The sequence below is a fragment of the Pinus tabuliformis genome, chromosome 8 (genome assembly GCF_031772625.1).
Source record: "Pinus tabuliformis cultivar Carrire ecotype Pingquan chromosome 8, CPIR1, whole genome shotgun sequence".
Taxonomy (NCBI): Eukaryota; Viridiplantae; Streptophyta; class Pinopsida; order Pinales; family Pinaceae; genus Pinus; species Pinus tabuliformis.
Window position 1 is genome coordinate 1,255,010,739 of NC_142294.1, and position 16,520 is coordinate 1,255,027,258.

Below are 16,520 nucleotides of genomic sequence, written 5' to 3' on the forward strand. Positions count from 1 at the left end.
TCATTGGCTTTCCGAGTTTTGGCTTATTCATTTTTCCTCATTCCATTTGATCCCTACTCCATCATAATGAACTTTGATCCCTTGGTACCAAAATGCTGCCAAATTCCAGAGTCATGTCGCCGATATGTCTAAGAGCTTAATTCTTCTATAGTTTGTAGCCTTACACACCATCCTCAGATTCTCTATCTCATTCACAATCATCTTGTTCCTTTGTCTCGCATCGATGATGTGGGAAACATTATGGCCCTCCTTCGACCGATCGCTTCTTATAGACTTCAGCTCATTATTCGAGAAGTTGACCTAGAGACTCCTTTCTAGTACCTTGGAGCTTGCATGCCTCAATGGAATTTTCTTTGCACTCAATGACATGCTTGCATCGTTGGTCTTTGATCACATGATTTCACAAGTGCTCAACTCCAGATCATTTTTTCACACTTTTGGATTGTACTAGCAGTACCTTCAGAACCATTGACATTACGGGTGGTCTCTCTCGTGCTTGTTAACGATTCAAGTCATTGGACGGTAATAAATTGATTTTCTAGTGTGCTCAACTTCAACACATCTATTCACATATTAGAAATTATACAGTGGTCAGGTTGGGATTCAAGACCCTGTGCTCAGATTACACCAGTCTAGGTTGCGTGGATTGATTTATACACGACTCTTTTGATTTCATGGCTGTGACCATATCTGAGTCATTTTTATGGTCTTTCTGATTGGATGGTCGTGTCCATACCACAGACCATTTATTTTTATCTTCTGGATGGCTACACTCATGCCTTATGCACATGTATTTCCTTTCACTATGTACTCATGTATTAGAGATATCAGTTGTGCTTGCGTCTGCAGGTTCTCCACGAGGACGTTTTGTTTCGGTTATGGATTCGTAAATCATTTCACCCCTCCCACTCTCTTGGCTTTCATGCTTTAGGGGGCATCTGTTACATAGTAATTTTTCACTGACTCTACATTCCCTGATCTCAGATACTACCAGTCTGTGTTACTCACATCTGTGTTGTGTCATGTTGCCAATTATGTTTCATTACCTTCCTTGCAATCTCAACAAGAGTGTCTCATTTCATATCCCTGAAGAAGACCCTTTTTACCTAAGTTTTTGGGTCGTCACCAGTCAAAAGTTATCCACCTCATGAATATGGACAAGTTAAAACTAGCCCTAGCGAAGTATTTACTCTATCCCTATGTTGCACTCGCGATGAGCTAGATTTGGCAGATTTTTCAACAACTCGTTGAAACTTCAAGATGAAATTGCATCATGCGAGGTCCTAGGGCTAGTTGTTGGGTCGATTGAGCTCACCTTTCTCATCTGGGATAGTTGTTCCACCTTTTGTACAACCTCCCTAAGAGATAAGCTCTTCCTTCCTTCTATTATGGGACCTCTCCCTCCTATAAATATCTCCTCCATGAATAACATCAGCTAACTTGGATGCAAATGGATGATAGCTAGATGTAATTTGATAGTTTCAAGTTTCTAAGAGAGGAGTAGAGGTAGAGAGTGTTATTGGATTGTTGAAGTAGCCTCATTTGCATTTTGATTTAAGAGATGCTTGAGTAGAGTTGGCTTGAGAGATTTCTAGTATCAACCCTTTTGGACAGAAGAGAGAGTCATATGTTCCCTTGGGAGATCGTTCACAAGTAAATTCTTATAGAGACATATCGATAGGACCCTTTAAGGAGGCTTATGACGTCAAGGCTCAGTTGTAAGTTTTACTTTGATTTATATTAACACAAATCAATAGCTTGTTTCCTATATCGTACATTAAATTGTATGTCCATAGCTTGAGGTTCCTTGACTCTTCAAGTAAATTGTTTGGTCATTTTGTATTTACGTTTGTGGTGTATCACTACATGTTTTTTCTAGGTATGAACGACTAGAAGAACAAAGCGCTGGAGCAAAACGACAAGGAATTCATCAAATGTCGAATTGAAGATAGGTCTTCATAACACCAACTTTCTAAGGAAATTTGCTTTGGTATTGTCTGTGTAGTGACTAGACCCACTCTAGGGCTGGAGGGGTTGCATATGTCTGAAGAGGGAACTTACCTATGTCACAATACCTAGAAATAGAAGGAGGGGAAGAAAATCAAGAAGAAATTTTTGATAATTCTTCAGAACACAAAACACAAAAAAAAAGAATAGAACAACAAGGAGAATTTCAGAAAATAAAATCGCCCCTCTTCGATGGTGAGCAATAAGAGGCAGCTGAAGCCTTGCTTATTCATTTGAATAAGTACTTTTAGTTGTATGAGTATGATCATAACTTAAAGGCTCTCTTGGCTATTTTTCAACTACAAGGGAAAGTCACTCTCTGGTGGGAAGAGGTAAAGGTTGTGCAGGGAGTAAATGAATAGAACATAATATGGGAAAAATTCCAAAGATATTTTAAGGAAAGAGATTTAACTAAGTGATTCTATAATGAAAATGAAAAATAGCTTCACGATATGGGATTGTGGGTTCTTGATTTTAATGTTCTATGTTTTCTATATGAAAATGCGAATAAACATAAATGAAAAATTCCTAAATGCATCTAACCTTAAATGAAAATGAAGTTAAGAGAAAATGTTTCATAAACAATCTTCCTAGCCTATTTACATCTAAGTTTGCATCCCCATCAATGGTGCCAAAAATGTTGGGTGATTTAATTGTCTGTTAAATCCTTGTCATTTAATTTGTCAACCCGGGGGTTTCATAAAATTAGAAACAAACCAAAATATATGGGACCTTAGATGAGACTATTGTAGGAGGTTTGTTTAGAATGGAAATAAAGAATGGAAATGCATATTACAAATAACTTCTAAAACTAAAAAAAAATTAGTTCAAGATGCTGCAAGCAAAGGAAGAGGCTCCCAATTTAGGAGGTCCTCTTTTTCCTTCCCCAGAATATTATTCGGAGGAAGATAAACTAAAGAGCAGCAGTATGTGATGTTTAAAAGCAAGAGAAGAGGCTCCTCACTTAGGAGGTCATGGTTTTCCTTCCTCATAGTTCTATTCCAACAACATTACCATTGCATAAACTCAAAAATAACTTGAAATAAAGAAGAGGAAATGAAATTTAATTATTGTTCAAACCAAATAGAAGGAGAGTTTAAATTAGACTCCTCGTTTTACCCTCATATGCTTTTTTCCCCTAGGAAAATTCGTAATTTTATTAATAAAAACAAAAATACATTTTGTAGATGCTGAAGCGAATATCCATACACAAGTCAAAACTGTTGTTCCAAGTTAAACACCAGAAAGAAAATAATGTACATATGGGGAGAAATTATGCTTTTCTCCCTTTTTTCTTCTCAGCCTTTCGCCACTCCCCTTGGGTTGGCAAGGACGAAAATAGTATGAGAGAAGTGTCCACCACAGGGCAAGGATTGTCCTTGTCTAAATCGGAATGGTCTGAGGAATGATGTCTTTTCGCTCCACTGGTATCTATTGTGTCTGGTATCTTTTCTAGTAAAGAGTCCATCAGATCATGTGGTACTAATTCCTCATTTTCTAGCTCCTTGTGTATCTGATTGTTTTTTGTGGGAATGGAGTGTTCCTGTCTCGTATCTTCCTCCTCGGTAGGATCATCATCAGGTTGAAATCGCCATCCCTTGGGCTGTTTTCTGACTTTCTTCTTCCTACGCATATCTTTCTTGGCTTCGGGACAATTGTTTTGAAGATTCCCTATTTGTCGGCAAATTCTGCATCTGAATGTAGTATTTTCATAATCTAGTATCCGTGTCTAGCATTTCTGTTTATACTTTAGATGTATTTGGTCTGGTAATCCTTTGTTGAGATCTACTTCCACACACATGCGTGTAAATGTGTAAATCCTTTCCTTTGTTCATTCTGTGTCCATTTTGAAAAAATGCCAAATGGTGTTGCCTATACTTGACAAGACTTGGGGGCTCTAGAAATGTAGTTGTAGGTTATGAAGACAAACCCAAACCGGCATCCAAGATATGGTCATTGTATTTGGATCAAAATCTAGGAACCATGGGGTGATGAAGAGTCTCGTGGATCCCATGAATCATGGTCCTTCCCTCATAATTATATCCCTTTCCTCTGTTGTATGAAATTTAACAATGAAGAAACCTTCGGAACAGAGATGAATGTCACATTTATCGGTCTAGGTTCTAAAGACCCAAAGGAAAAGTTCCATTGGTTTGGGCCAGAAACATTTGAATCTACAAATTAGTGCTTGTTTTTCAAATGCAGTGCAATGCTCGTCTTTTTCATGCATATCCATATTCACTTCTACGGTGTAACTCAATTGTTCTAGAATGTATGGGCCGATTGTTGTGCCATCTTGTTTTGTTGTTGTTGCAGCAGATTTATTTCCTTCAAGAATGTCTTTGAAGGATAACCCTAAACTTTTTTGCTGTTGATGTATTTTTGGGACTTTTGTTGTGTTGCTTCCTATACATCTGCCTGAGGGATTTGTTTTGCTATTATCTGCCACACCTCCCCTCAGTCGTAGGTTGAGAATAATGGTAGAGTTAGGTAAGATCTTTTAATCCATAAGAGATTTATTGTCATGGAGTACTATGCCTCCAAAGATCAAAACCTATGTTCCTATAGGATAACCAGTATGCTGGAAGGTGCTATTCTTCAATAGCAATACTAGTTTGGTTATATGTACCCAAGTTAGATGTGTCCTCCCTGAAGGGGTTTTGATAAAAACTTAAAGAAGAGAGGGTTTTCCTGCTATTTTGGTTCTAGTGTAGTCTAAGGGAGAGGGTCAAAATTTTCCCAAATTGGCCCATTGTCTTTGAAACCCCAAGTTACTGTTTGTAGATTTTCATTTGAGGTTGCGTATCTAGCTATTTGTCGTGCTTCTCTCCTCCTACTGGTTTCCATGGGCTCCTTTCTGTTGTCCCCCAAGCACGGGGGGGAAAGGTCCGTGTGGCTGTTGCCAATGGCGTAGTCTCCAGAAGCCCTAGCAAAAGGTACCTTTTCGCCATAATATTGTTCCAAGTTGAAGATAGTGGCTCCCTTCAGATTAGACCTCAAGGGCAACTTGTAACCGAAACACAGATTTCCCTCGTTCTATGATAACCGAACTATCTCAAGTACATGTCTTTGGTCACTACTAAGAGCTCCTTCTCATGCTTGTCATGGATTGGGAACCAGAAGGTCGCTTGGCAGATAGGAGCGTTGCTTCCAGGGTTTTGTATGGCATCCTTGATAGAGCCCCTAAGATATCCATTGCGCTTGTCGTAGTCAAGGTTCTAGAAACACACAGGTCCCTTCTTGTGTTAGGTGTGGTATTTGTAAACGGAGCCTGCTCCCTTCCTCTGTGCACGTATAACGCGACCCAGGTCCTTCGAAGTTGGATTGAGATCATTCTTAGACTGAGGTGGGTGTTCTAGCCCCTTGCCAATTTCAAATGGATTATGCTCGAGTTCTTCATCCATGTCTGCATTTTTTCTCAAAACCCAAGGGTTTTAAGGCCACACCATAGGTCCGTTTGGTTCTATGTGCTGCTCTTTGGATGGTCACATTTTCTCCATCTGCATGAAAGGTAAATCATGATGGCCTACAGCGCCAGAATATGCCCACTAGAGACCAGTGGTCTCTAAGCAGAGGATGCCATGGGAACCTGTCATTTGTCTATTCATGGCAACCGCACCTATTCCCCTTAGTATATCCTTCAACTTTTCTCTCACTCATATGATGATTACAAATGGAAATGAATATTACAAATAACTTCTAAATCTAAAAAGTTTTTAGTTCAAGATGCTGCAAGCAAAGGAAGAGGCTCCCAATTTAGGAGGTCCTGCTTTTCCTTCCCCAAAATACTATTCGCGGGAAGATAAACTAAAGAGCAGCAGTATGTGATGTATAGAATGCAAGAGAAGAGGCTCCTAACTTAGGAGGTCATGGTTGTGCTGCCTCATAGTTCTATTCCAACAACATTACCATTGCTTAAACTCAAAAATAACTTGAAATAAAGAAAAGGAAATGAAATTTAATTATTGTTCAAACCAAATAGAAGGAGAGTTTAACTTAGACTCTTGGTTTTTCCCTCATATGCTGATTAGAACTCAACTAAAATTCATTCATAAGCATCAAAAATCAAGAATTTAGAAATAACTTGAAACTAGAAAAAGAAAATGAATTTTAGTTATTATTCATATCAAATAGGAAGAGATCCTAACTTAGACCATCATTTTTCCTTTCACACGCTGATAAGATTTAAACTAAAATTCATTCATTAATAATGAAAAAGATATTCAAACATCTTAGTAATTAAATGAAAATAAAATCTATAATGAAATAAAATGTTTCTTTGATCCTTTTAGAGTGAGCTCAATTCTCTTAAGAACAAAGTGACAAACTATTCCATAAATTCGTATACTACATTAAGACAATTTATATCTAAAATTGTAGAACGAAAAAATTATTCTATTCCATCATAATTTAGGATACATGCTCCAAAAGTCCTCGCTTTGGATTGGAGGACGTACTCATATTTATACAAAAACATAAGCAACTAACTCATTAATGGAGATCCATTAATCCCTCCTAGATCCACAAATCCCTCATATGGTTACAACCAATATGAGACACATATTCCTTATCCATGAGATATGCTTGACCCCTATCCCAAATCTCCTTCAAATCCCCAAGAGAATTCGAATTTGAGTCTTGGATGCCACATAAGAGTTTCTTGGAACCTTCCAAATCACCTACACATGTCACCAAACTCAAGCCACTTTTAGGTATAAGCAAATATATGTTATTTTACTAACTATTAATCATAAATTCACTTTAAATACATAAAATAAATAACTTTGGAAAATGAAAATATGAACCCATATGGTAATGGAAATATAGGGTTATGTAATGATAATGTGATTAAACGAGGTGACAAACTGAGGATAAAGGTGAAAATGGAGTGGAAGTGTATGTAAATTTGGCAACCCAACTCTTGTCTAGTAGGATATGTTTGCATCTCCCTTACCTCCCTCCTTTTTCTCTTCCCTTCCACAATTACTTTCTTGACACTACTGAAGAAGTATTTAGTAAAATATATTTTTTCTTCTTTAATAGGTTCAATATATTGCACTTGAAAAATCATGGAAAAAATAACACCTGGGTAAACATTTATGGGAAATTTGTTGATAGTTGTTGTTGTGATACTACTTGCATCTTCTACAGATTTATCCTTAAAAAGAGGAGTTTGAATTTCAAAACTAGGTTCTACATGTGGTTGCAGTTCTATAATCAACTATAATTGTGTCGCCTAAATTTCTTGAAGTTCTAACACTTTTGGAGAAGTCTTTATTTGAATATTTTCCATTGGCATTCTTGTGACTTGAATTTCCTCTAATTTTAATTCTTGTGATTGTACTATCTTTTATTGAGTAGATTCAAGTAAGGAAGCATCTAAAAAGCTTTGTTCAATTTACATGGATTCCTCTTGGAACAATTATTCAGCTTGTGCTTGAACCACTGAAGGTTGGTCAATATACATGGATTAAGGCTGTTTGAACTGAGACTATTCTCTACCACTAAAATCTTTACCTATATCATACACTCATTACCTATGAAAAGTTAAGAAATCATCTTTATTGAGGTGTTCTGGAAATTATTTAATTCTTTTGATTACTTTTTAATAACGTCTAGTGCTCTAAAACACTTTCTCAAAGGGTCAGAAAGGCAGTCTCCAAAAACCATTTTTTAAATTGCATATATTCCTATTGGATTGATTATTCACTTTGTGGTTGAACCACAGAATGTTGATGAATCTCCATGTCTTCAAGCTAGTTTAATTGAGATTGTTCTCTAACACAAAAATATTTACCTATATCCTAAATTCATTGCCTCTAAAAGGCTAAGAAATCATCTTTGTTGTGGTATTATAACGAATATTTAATTCTTCTGAATACTTTTTCATAGAATTGGACCCTCTAATGCACTTTATCAAGGGTTGATCCCTCATCAGTATAAATTTTAAAACCATTTTGATTTTTGCAATGATCCTAAACAATTTTCAAGGGGTCATGTTTCTTTAATGAAATACATATTAGATTAAGTTATTCTAAGGTTACTGTCACTTTATTTCCATGCTTTACATTTTCCAGGAGTAAATCCCCAAATTATAGGAAAAAAGGGCCAAAGCTTATTTAATTTGTCATGTAATGCTTTAGTAATACCTATGGAAATGATTTGATAGGCTATTTGTCTAAGAGAGTTTTTTTGGGACATATTATGGAAAGTTGTGAGGGGGATCTTCACAACCATAAATTCTTATGAATGTGAAGAATTCATCTATAAACCATCCACTAGTATGGAAAATTCCTTCCATATATTCTTCACGGGCCCTTGATGTGGAATACAAAATAATACTTGGTGTAGAGGATTCATTAATTTTTTACAAATTTCATAGAAACATTAATTTCTTATAGATTGGAATACTATAAATGGATTGGTTGAAAATCAGATTGCTAACTACAATACATCAATTAGATGGTGTCCTCACATAAACATCGTACAACAAAAATGTTGACATGAAGAACTTGGGTTCAAACTCTAGGGGAAAATTGATGATTTTTTCAATTTATCTCTTCAAATTATTGGATAGAATAATTCCCAATAATAAATTTCACCCTTGTCCATAACCTGATTGATCGAAGGGATTAGTCAAGTGCTCATAATTCAAATTGTTCAAAAGTGCTCGAAATCTGAACCAAAGTATAGATCTCGATGACCTAAATCCAACGCAACCTCAGTCACTCAAAATCAATATCGTATGCTCTTGATATCGTGTTCTAATCATTTTCCCAAAGTGCTGAAAAAAATTGTAGGTTGGATGCGAGGTTGCTAACCGGGTAGTCTGTATGCTGATTGGGCATGGTGACTGGGAAAGTTGACTATGTTTATTGGGCCAATGGTAGGCTTCAAAGCGGCCACTATGTATTTCTTCAGTGTTGCTGCATTTGATTGGTCAAAGTGGTGTTTATGTGGTTTAATGAATGTAGGAAACGTAGGCCAATGGAGGGAAGCCACGTGGCCTCCCAGTAGTGCATTAGATTTTTTTGTATCCCCGAATAGGCATCATGGAGAATCAAATGTAGGCCTTATTGTATAGTAGCAAGGAGCCCTACCACCATCTCACTGGGTGTTTCTTAACATGCAATGTTGTGCGCTTTTATTTAAGATATAACTAGATTCGTATTGTGGGACAGGGACTATAGGTAGGGGAGATGAGGGCTTTGTCTTAGCCCTAACCCATAGTTTTGGCACCATAAGTTTCCAACCACTTGACCATATACCAAACAGAGCGGGTGCTTAACAGTTGCATGGCGCAAACATAGGACCAACTCATGGTAACCCTACCACCATGGAACCACATGCCAAGTCTTAGAGGAGATTGGTATACGGGCGTGAAAATTTTTGGAACGACCTAAATTTCATTGAATGGATAGAGCCAACCACCAAATAGCCATGGGGATTTCCAAATGGGGGTAGGTGGTTAGCCCAAACCCCAAGATGCATGGCCCCATGTGACCCTCGTTTTTAGCCACAAGGCCTTAATAGAAATTTAAACTAAGCGACAAAATGCACCTAATTCGGCATGAATCTTGCTAGCATGGGGTGAAATTGTCGCTGGAAACATCATAAAAAGATGAAATGCATAGGATGGTTAGCAATCGAGTGCAATTCGTAGATCGGTTAACAAGGAAAATGTTGGGAGAGAATAAATTGTTCAATTTTTGGCAAAATTGAGTCCACCAAGAGCCAAGATGGGGGATTTTTATACTTTTGAAGCCATTGGAGAAACAATATTTATATTTTTATCACTATAAATCCATGTAAACAAAAATTGGAGCACCTAATAAAAAATAGTCAAAATTAGAAGTTGGACCAGGAGATGTGGACTAGGAGAGAGGTGAACTCCTTTATCATTTTTGTTGTTATGTGTTTCTGATATGGTATATTGTGTCTATTTTATATTGTTAACTAAGTTTAAAAACCATTATTGTATGTGTTTTGTGATGTGATCCATTCCCCAAAATATATAAAATTTTACTTGCAATTTTTCCATCGCCTTCAAGTTTGCATAATAGATCAGTTTGGTATCGGAGCCTAAGGTTATTTTGAAGGTTTGATTTTTTTTGCAAGTGTTTTCTAATTCTTACAAGGTTGAAGCTTAAAAGAGGAGAAGGAGAACTTATGGAGCCAAGGCCTCATAATTTTTTAGGGAGAACACACATACCTCAAGCTTCACTAGTCATGGCACATGAAGAAGGTCCTGAAGGGATTTCTAAAGATGGAATAGCTTAAAAAAATCCTTCTTTCAAATGTCTGAAATGGTAAAAGTTATTTATGAAGAGAGGAGTTCAAGGTTGCAAGGAGGAAGCTCAAAACCTCCAAAGGGATATGGAGGAAAAGCAGACAAACCTCCAAATGTGAATGGAGGAAATTGTGACAAGCCACCATCTTCACCTCCATTGCCATCCTCATGTTCATCCTCATATTTTACTTCTTCTACACTTTCAAAACACCTCCAAATTCTCCAGAGGGACATGGTAAAACTCCTTTGTTAAATCTTGACATAAAATTTGAATTGCCTATGTACAATGGACAGGTATGCTGAGAAATTAGATAATTGGATTCTTCAAATTGAAGTGTATTGCATGATACAAAGAATCAAGCATGATGAGGCCAAATTCAGTTTGGTTCTCTTAGATTGGAAAGTGTAGCATTTATTAGGTGGGAGACCAAAACTCAAGAGGACATGAAGAAACATGATAAGGTTTTATCTTCTTGGAATGGTTTTTTTGCTGAAATAAGAAGACAATTTTATCCATTAGAATACATGGAAAAATATATAATGGATTGGAAAAACTTTAGGCAAGATAAGGGTCAAAATGTGCAAAGCTATACTTAATATTTTAGGAAAAAATATTTGATTTTCGATATAGATTTATCCTCTCAAGACACTTTACTCAAATACATTGGAAGATTGCATAGTTATTTGAGACACACAATTCTCATGTTTAACCCTACAAAACTAGATGAAGTTTGTGTACATGCAACTCATTTATAAGAAAGAGGGAAGAATTTTCCTCAAGAGGGAAAGGGGAAATTCAAACGAAAACAGAAGAAAAATGATTCAACCAAAAAGGAGTGAAAAAAAATCACATGTATACATTGTTTAAAAGAAGGCCATGATGAAGACCACTGTTGGAAAGTTCATCCTGAAATGAGACCCAAAATTTTTAACAACAAAGGGAAACAAAATATTGTTGCAACTACACAACATGATTTAGGATCCAATTCTAGAGATGAAACAAAGATTGCAACCATGGGATTTAAAGGTAAGGACTCTATGTCAAGTACTATTTCTTCAAGTAGCCTCAATGAAACTCAACATGAAAAACAAAGAATAGAGTTTTCCACATTAGAGTCATTTTACAATATACCAAGATAGATACATTGTTTGATAGTGGATCACAAGAAACCCCTTTTCTAAAAGACATTGTTAAGAAATTTAATTTGGAAACCACTCGTCATCCTAAACCTTATACTTTAGGTTGGTTATGTGACAATGCAAAATTGCATGTGACTAAAAGATGTAAACTGAGATTTGCCATCACTGCAAACATTATAGATGGGGTAGAGCTCGATGTTATTCCACTCTATGTATGCAATATTGTTTTTGGAAGCCCATATCTCTATGATAGAAGAGCCATATTTCATCATCATGAGAATAAATATCACTTGTTTAAGTATGGGTTTTAGTACATTTTTAGAGAACATAGCAAGAAGTTGAACTTATCAATTGTGAATGTTGGACAAATGAAGAGGCTTGCTAATTCTAGTAAGAAATTTGTACTCTTGATTATCATACCCAAAGAGAATGTTGAAAATTAAGCCTTCTAAGGATGTGATGCAAGATTAAACTTTGCTTTGTTTGAGGTTGTTAACGACTATGATGAGATGTTTTAGGAACCAAAAGGATTTCATCCTTAAAGAGGAATCGAACATGAGATCCAATTATAGAAATATTGTCCTCTTCCAAACATTGGAATATACAAGATGTTAGTTAAGGAGAATGCATAAATAAAGAAATAAATCCAAGAGTTGTTTGATAAAGGGGTCATGAGATGAAGCACATTGCCTTGCGGATCACCAATTATTTTAGTACCAAAAAGTGATGTTACACAGCACATGTGTGTGGATTTCAGAGACTTGAAGAAGATTACGATAAAGAATCATTACCCTCTTCCTCGAATTGATGATTTACTTGATCAGTTGAAATATGTTTTATATTTTACTAAGTTGGACTTGAGAAGAGGTTATCATCACATTAGGATTGCTAAAGGAGACATATGGTAGACAACTTTCAAAACAAAGCAAGGTTTGTTTGAATGGTTGGTTATGTCATTTGGCTTTGTAATGCTCCTACAATATTAATGAGAGTTATGAATGATGTTTTGAGGTCTTTTATTGATGCCTTTGTGATTGTCTACTTAGATGACATATTGATATTTGGTAAAACCTGTGAACAACATGTTAGGCATGTTAGAAAGTCTTAGATGTCTTTAAGAAAGAAAAATTGTTTTTAAAGATGTCTAAATGTGAATTTGGAAAGACCTCATTAGTGTATTTGGGACATATTGTTGGAGGAGGTGAAAGATAGATCCCTCAAAGGTAAAATTCATTGTAGATTGGCCTAAGCCCAATAATGTAACTGAGGTTAGCATCCTTTTGGGAGCAACCCAATATTGGAGAAAGTCCATTTCTAACTTTTCTTGAATTTTAGCTCCATTACATGGCTTGACAACTGTGAAACAGGCTTTCTATTGGCGAGGAAAGAAAAAGAAAGCCTTCGACCCATTGAAGGAGAGAATTAGTACAGCTCCAGTTCTCGTACTTCCTTATTTAAGACAACCATTTGAGATTCAAACAAATGCAAGTGACTATGCCATGGGAGAGATCTTGATGCAACATGGTAAGCCCATATGTTATCATTATGAAACTTTTAATGGTACAATAGTTAACTATCCTACACATGACAAGGAATTGTATGCATTGGTGCAATGTGTGAACATTATTTGATGAGAAAAGAAATTATCATTCACACTAATCATTAACCATTGCAATACTTGCAATCACAAACCAACCTACAACAAGCGAGGCATTTGAGATGGATGGGCTTCTTGCAAAAATTCCACTTGGTGATAAGGTATAATATAGTTATCTATCACAAGGTTTCTAATATGCTTTCTATACCAATTTTTGGAGCTTCAATTATTCTTAATAATAATTTGATCATGCATGAGAGCTATGTTGAACAATATGCTTTAGGTGACGATTTTAAAGATGTATATGCAACTTTGTGTCAAGGCAACCAAGTAGAGGAATTAGACTACCATCTTCATGATAAACTTTTGTATCATCCTGGAAAGTTATGCATTCTACAAGGTGAGAGAGTCAACATCATAAGGGAAGAAAATACTTCTCTTATTGCTTGCCGTTTTGGTGTAGGAAAGACAGTGGCGCAATTACAAAGGTATTTTTTTTGGCCTCGAATGAATGAAAGTGTGTCAGAAGATGCAAGAATGTTCTTTATGTGCCACAAGTAAGCCTAGAAATAGAAAGTTACGATTGTATACTCCACTTCCAATTCCTTACCATCCTTGGGAAAGTCTTTCTATTGACTTTGTAGGAGGACTTCCTGTTTCTAAGAAAACTCATGAGTATATTTATGTTGTGGTGGATTGTTCCAGCAACATGTGCATTTTGATGCCATGTAAGAAGCACCTTACAGATGAACAAACTACACAAATGTTCTTTCAAAATGTATGGGTACATTTTGGGTTACCAAAATATAATATTTCTAAGCACAACATTCCATCCACAAACTGATGTTTAGACAAAATTGGTGAACATAACGGTAGTACATCTTCTTCATGGTTATTTCAGCAAACATCCCAAGCTTTGGGATGAGCACTTACACTACATTCATCATTCTTACAACTAGGCAAAGCATTCATCAACTCAAACATCTCCATTTAAGGCATGCTTTGGATACTTACCAAAATCTCCTTTAGATTTTATCTTTGGCAAACATGTTTCTATTGATGGTCATAGTGACATTGATAAGGCAATGCGATTCACTGAATAAGTTCTATTGGTGCATCAGATGGTTCAAGAAAAGTTGGAAAAGAACCAAGCCAAGTTCAAGCCAAGGCATGATAAGCATCATGATTACAACAATTTTTAGGTTGGAGATGGAGTTTGGCTTTACATTAGAAAGGAGTGGCTTAAAGGAGAAGGTAAAAAGTTGAAATGAATAATGTATGGACCTTTAAATATTCTAGAAAAGATTGATAATAATGCCTTCCAGTTAAATTTGCCTCCATATATTCAAATGTATGAAATGGTTAGGGTTGAGAATTTGAGATTATATGATCCTCCTTTGACTGATGATCAAGGAGAAAATGTTCAGATTCCTTTAATAGAAGATCTATCTCCAAAATTTCTTCAAGAATTGCAGCAAGACACTATCCTTGATAGAAAAACAAGAACTTCAAAATGAGGCAATGTGGAGTACCTTTGATGTGGGAATCAAAGGCACAACTCCAATAAAATCCAAATTGATTGATATTCAAAGGGTGAGGGAACTATAACCTCATCTGTTTGTTGACTGAAAGTAGTCTTTTCGAGGTCCAAAAGCTCTTAGTGGTGAGGAGTGATCCAAGGGATCAGTAAAATTCTCAAAATTAAAATTGTTTAAAAGTGCTTCAAACCTATAACAGAGCATAGATCTGGGTTCTTGAATCCAACGTAGCTTGAATCACTCAAAACAGATTTCATATGCTCCAGATGTCAGAGTTGAATCATTTTCCCAACTAGGTAAAAACATTAGCAGATTGGATGCAGGACTAGTTACTGGGTAGGTTGACTGTGTTTATTCAAATAATGGTAGGCAACCAAGTGGCCACTCCATATTGGTTCAGTTCTGCTACATTCTGATTGGTGCAAGTGGCGTTTATGTGGTCCAATGAATGGAGGACATGTGGGCCAATATAGGATAACTATGTGGCCTCCCAACGATGCATTATAATTTGTATATGGTAAAAAAATCATCATGGAGAATTGGAATCTATACCTATGGTCTCGCAGTAAGATGTCTTACGTCCTTGCCATTGGGTGCTTCTTAACATGTAATGGGCCATGTTTTTATTTAGCATGTAACTAGATTCGTATTGGGGGATGAGATTGGGGCTAATTCTGGGACCCTGGTTAGCCCGCGCCCATGAGCCCGCACGTAGGGGAGCTGAGGGATCGTGCTTAGCCCTGGTGTTGTAGAGGTAAATCCTCTCTGTGGATAGAGACGATCCCTACTAGCCCAGACCGAGTGTAGAAACCATCACACAATGCTATCACGCAAGTTCCTAATTGCAAATAAAAAGTAGATGGTGAGAACCTACTTGGATTCCAATGCTAGTGTTCATCGAAGAGATGCCGCCTTCATTCCTTTGCCTTGGCCGGTCACGATCCTCACGATCTCCGTGATTGGACACCTACACATGCAAAGAACAACACGAAAACAAGCGTAAAATCTAGTAGATACAATTATATATCAGTCAGAAAAGATATAACTCAACATCAAACATAAAACAACGAGAGCGGAACCATAATGATAGTCATCTATTATTAATAAATAACAAAGAAGAATACAACCAAAGTTCTAACGTATAATCCTTCCCAAGAGGGTCCAGCCAGCAAGTCTCTTAAGCATTCACCCTTGGAGGTAGATCTCCCAAGACAAAAACTCTCTCTCACACAAGTTTACACAAGAAAGAAACACTTCACAACCTTTCTTAAGCTCTCTAGAAATTCCACACTTGTCACACCAACTACCTATCAAGTTCACACACTAGCAGCAACACACCAAGCACTATCAATTCCAAAACTAGCTGCTCATGGCAATGGTAGACGCTTAAATAGGAGAAGGAGTCTCCACAAATGGTGGGAGGATGAGCTTATCTCCAAGGAAGGTGGCTCAAATGACGAAACAGACATGCCAGAGAAGGGAGGGCGACATTTACAAGGCCAACAACCAGGTCTAGAGTCATCTGGAAGGCCGGCTGTTAGAACAAACTCGCCCAAACTGGATCGGCGCAAGTCCATAACTGCACTGGAGCGTTGACATCGCAGCTGAATAACAAAGAAGGTCATGTCAGCGCGATCAGATATGAATAACAGATGCGCTGTCTCATGAAATTTGACCAGCATGGGAAACATGTGTACTTCCGCGCTCGCAGCGCATTCTGTCCGTTATGGAGCGCCCATCAACGCGTTTATCTTGACAACAGTCGTGATGATAGCAAAACTTTGGCAAAGTAGGTCATTTGCCAACATTAGAGAGCATGAGCATGGATGAATTGGACTCATGACACAGTAGAAAGACTGACAGGGAGACAGTGATTGAATCCAACGTAGCTTGAATCACTCAAAACAGATTTCATATGCTCCAGATGTCACGGTTGAATCATTTTCCC